The 5,000-nt window shown below is 39.6% G+C and overlaps 2 non-coding genes across 2 annotated transcripts; both read right to left on the reverse strand.

Annotated features, from left to right (window-relative positions):
• Window positions 1-638: 638 nt before the first annotated feature.
• Window positions 639-711, reverse strand: TRNAR-UCG (transfer RNA arginine (anticodon UCG)). The gene has a single exon. It is a non-coding gene; the product is annotated as a tRNA-Arg (tRNA).
• Window positions 712-1,358: 647 nt separating this feature from the next.
• On the reverse strand, window positions 1,359-1,431 carry TRNAR-CCU (transfer RNA arginine (anticodon CCU)). The gene has a single exon. It is a non-coding gene; the product is annotated as a tRNA-Arg (tRNA).
• Window positions 1,432-5,000: the final 3,569 nt, after the last annotated feature.

The following is a 5,000-nucleotide window of genomic DNA, read 5'->3' on the forward strand; positions in this document are numbered from 1 at the left end:
AATGGAGACTTTGCAATTTTAGCAAGTGGAGAGAAATTGGAGAACCACTTTCGACTCCACACTTCTTCTTACTTACTTCTTTTCTCAATATACTGGGCTTAGAAAATGGTATCAAGCCATCCTTATCATCAGCAGGACACGGAAAGAGGCACCAAGTCTCCTAACCAAGTTCAACCACACTCTGCAACTTAACCATTGCACTACAAATTAGGCAACGGGGGCATCAGCAAAGGCAGCCAATGTGCCGATCCTTTATACATTTTGTGTAGTACTTTTCTTACTCGGAGGCAAAATCAGCACTTTAACTGCCCAAATCATACAGATTTTACACATGTAGCACTCTATGCACACATAGGCACACACCTTGCAGTTCTTCTACACACACTTAAGCTAAAAACCCATTCTGTCACGTCAAAATTCTGCAAACCTATTACATATTCAGTGCGTCGGCATAGAAGCACTTTTTAATGCCACTAAAATGCACAAGTAGTTAGACTGAAGATGCAACCTAAATGAGTTTACAGTATGTACTCCACTTTATTAATTATTAGTAATGAGAAAGTGAGGACTACAAGAGTATTGGAAAAGACTTTTTCCACTCTGAATGTAAAGCAGATTGTGTGACCATTGGCCAAAAACGACCACGAAGGGACTCGAACCCTCAATCTTCTGATCCGAAGTCAGATGCCTTATCCATTAGGCCACGCGGTCATCCGTTCACCTGAGATGATTTTTATCATGTAGGTGGTATGCATGGATGGAGAACATATTATTGAAAGGTATTCAGGTTTACATCCCATAGTGTTCTTTCAGCTCTTTTCGCTGGAAGCACTTTTTTGGAATCTATATATTGAGAATTTTATGAGTACGATATGCTTTTGTTTTCCTTTTTGCATACAAACCTCTTTCCTCATGAGTTTAAAGCTCATTTGTATGCTCTACATAGCTCTGGACGTTTCCAGACGTGGAGTGAAACTGTTTTGAAAGTAGTACAAATTGCTCCTTCCTGCATATGCTAATTTTTCACACTCACATAGGTTGTATAAGTTTTATGAATCCTGGCTTGACCTATTCAAGTAGCTGAAAGCCTGTCACCACCTCTAGAAACAAGATTCACACCAATCCAATTCAAATCATTTTTTCCAAAGGAATATGTTCTGGCCGGTCGAAAATGCATCTCACAAAAATAGGCATTTAAAAATCTACTTTGCAGTTTCAGAACACTAACATGACTGTGAAGTGTACACAAGTAAAATGGGACCGTTTCAAAGTACCTAATCCCTCATAAACTTCTGAGAGGAAGCATGTAATAAATCTACCTAATTTTCTGGAAAAGAAAGAGGGAGGATTTTTGTTATAACCTCAGATGGGACTTGAACCCACAATCCCTGGCTTAGGAAGCCAGTGCCTTATCCATTAGGCCACTGAGGCACACATGCATAGCTCTTTTCTAGAGGCATTATTTAAATGTATTCTATGGTCAGACACCGGTGTGTGCACACAGGGCATTTCTCACTTCTCTCTATAAGTAAACTTCCCATTTTCATCCTCTTCCATCCCCGACTTTAACGCTCTCTTCTATGCTATAATGGAGACTTTGCAATTTTAGCAAGTGGAGAGAAATTGGAGAACCACTTTCGACTCCACACTTCTTCTTCACTTACTTCTTTTCTCAATATACTGGGCTTAGAAAATGGTATCAAGCCATCCTTATCATCAGTAGGACACGGAAAGAGGCACTAAGTCTCCTAACCAAGTTCAACCACACTCTGCAACTTAACCATTGCACTACAAATTATGCAACGGGGGCATCAGCAAAGGCAGCCAATGTGCCGATCCTTTATACATTTTGTGTAGTACTTTTCTTACTCGGAGGCAAAATCAGCACTTTAACTGCCCAAATCATACAGATTTTACACATGTAGCACTCTATGCACACATAGGCACACACCTTGCAGTTCTTCTACACACACTTAAGCTAAAAACCCATTCTGTCACGTCAAAATTCTGCAAACCTATTACATATTCAGTGCGTCGGCATAGAAGCACTTTTTAATGCCACTAAAATGCACAAGTAGTTAGACTGAAGATGCAACCTGAATGAGTTTACAGTATGTACTCCACTTTATTAATGATTAGTAATGAGAAAGTGAGGACTACAAGAGTATTGGAAAAGACTTTTTCCACTCTGAATGTAAAGCAGATTGTGTGACCATTGGCCAAAAACGACCACGAAGGGACTCGAACCCTCAATCTTCTGATCCGAAGTCAGACGCCTTATTTATTTATTTATTTAATTTATATGGCGCGTTATAACCACAGGGGTCTCTAAGCGCAGTCTGACCAGATTTACATGAAAGATGTTACATTCACTTGAAACCAACTGTGCACCTAAGATCTGCTCCATGCTTGTTTGAACAGTACCTTATCCATTAGGCCACGCGGTCATCCGTCCACCTGAGATGTTTTTTATCATGTAGGTGGTATGCATGGATGGAGAACATATTATTGAAAGGTATTCAGGTTTACATCCCATAGTGTTCTTTCAGCTCTTTTCGCTGGAAGCACTTTTTTGGAATCTATATATTGAGAATTTTATGAGTACGATATGCTTTTGTTTTCCTTTTTCCATACAAACCTCTTTCATCATGAGTTTAAAGCTCATTTGTATGCTCTACATAGCTCTGGACGTTTCCAGACGTGGAGTGAAACTGTTTTGAAAGTAGTACAAATTGCTCCTTCCTGCATATGCTAATTTTTCACACTCACATAGGTTGTATAAGTTTTATGAATCCTGGCTTGACCTATTCAAGTAGCTGAAAGCCTGTCACCACCTCTAGAAACAAGTTTCACACCAATCCAATTCATATCATTTTTTCCAAAGGAATATGTTCTGGCCGGTCGAAAATGCATCTCACAAAAATAGGCATTTAAAAATCTACTTTGCAGTTTCAGAACACTAACATGACTGTGAAGTGTACACAAGTAAAATGGGACCGTTTCAAAGTACCTAATCTCTCATAAACTTCTGAGAGGAAGCATGTAATAAATCTCCCTAATTTTCTGGAAAAGGAAGAGGGAGGATTTTTGTTATCACCTCAGATGGGACTTGAACCCACAATGCCTGGATTAGGAGGCCAGTGCCTTATCCATTAGGCCACTGAGGCACACATGCATAGCTCTTTTCTAGAGGCATTATTTAAATGTATTCTATGGTCAGACACCGGTGTGTGCACAAAGGGCATTTCTCACTTCTCTCTATGAGTAAACTTCCCATTTTCATCCTCTTCCATCCCCGACTTTAACGCTCTCTTCTATGCTATAATGGAGACTTTGCAATTTTAGCAAGTGGAGAGAAATTGGAGAACCACTTTCGACTCCACACTTCTTCTTCACTTACTTCTTTTCTCAATATACTGGGCTTAGAAAATGGTATCAAGCCATCCTTATCATCAGTAGGACACGGAAAGAGGCACTAAGTCTCCTAACCAAGTTCAACCACACTCTGCAACTTAACCATTGCACTACAAATTAGGCAACGGGGGCATCAGCAAAGGCAGCCAATGTGCCGATCCTTTATACATTTTGTGTAGTACTTTTCTTACTCGGAGGCAAAATCAGCACTTTAACTGCCCAAATCATACAGATTTTACACATGTACCACTCTATGCACACATAGGCACACACCTTGCAGTTCTTCTACACACACTTAAGCTAAAAACCCATTCTGTCACGTCAAAATTCTGCAAACCTATTACATATTCAGTCCGTCGGCATAGAAGCACTTTTTAATGCCACTAAAATGCACAAGTAGTTAGACTGAAGATGCAACCTGAATGAGTTTACAGTATGTACTCCACTTTATTAATGATTAGTAATGAGAAAGTGAGGACTACAAGAGTATTGGAAAAGACTTTTTCCACTCTGAATGTAAAGCAGATTGTGTGACCATTGGTCAAAAACGACCACAAAGGGACTCGAACCCTCAATCTTCTGATCCGAAGTCAGACGCCTTATCCATTAGGCCACGCTGTCATCCGTTCACCTGAGATGATTTTTATCATGTAGGTGGTATGCATGGATGGAGAACATATTATTGAAAGGTATTCAGGTTTACATCCCATAGTGTTCTTTCAGCTCTTTTCGCTGGAAGCACTTTTTTGGAATCTATATATTGAGAATTTTATGAGTACGATATGCTTTTGTTTTCCTTTTTGCATACAAACCTCTTTCCTCATGAGTTTAAAGCTCATTTGTATGCTCTACATAGCTCTGGACGTTTCCAGACGTGGAGTGAAACTGTTTTGAAAGTAGTACAAATTGCTCCTTCCTGCATATGCTAATTTTTCACACTCACATAGGTTGTATAAGTTTTATGAATCCTTTCTTGACCTATTCAAGTAGCTGAAAGCCTGTCACCACCTCTAGAAACAAGATTCACACCAATCCAATTCAAATCATTTTTTCCAAAGGAATATGTTCTGGCCGGTCGAAAATGGATCTCACAAAAAAAGGCATTTAAAAATCTGCTTTGCAGTTTCAGTACACTAACATGACTGTGAAGTGTACACAAGTAAAATGGGACCGTTTCAAAGTACCTAATCTCTCATAAACTTCGGAGAGGAAGCATGTAATAAATCTACCTAATTTTCTGGAAAAGAAAGAGGGAGGATTTTTGTTATCACCTCAGATGGGACTTGAACCCACAATCCCTGGATTAGGAGGCCAGTGCCTTATCCATTAGGCCACTGAGGCACACATGCATAGCTCTTTTCTAGAGGCATTATTTAAATGTATTCTATGGTCAGACACCGGTGTGTGCACACAGGGCATTTCTCACTTCTCTCTATGAGTAAACTTCCCATTTTCATCCTCTTCCATCCCCGACTTTAACGCTCTCTTCTATGCTATAATGGAGACTTTGCAATTTTAGCAAGTGGAGAGAAATTGGAGAACCACTTTTGACTCCACACTTCTTCTTCACTGACTTCTTTTCTCAA

This window comes from Triturus cristatus, chromosome 4_1 (assembly GCF_964204655.1).
Source record: "Triturus cristatus chromosome 4_1, aTriCri1.1, whole genome shotgun sequence".
Classification (NCBI taxonomy): Eukaryota; Metazoa; Chordata; class Amphibia; order Caudata; family Salamandridae; genus Triturus; species Triturus cristatus.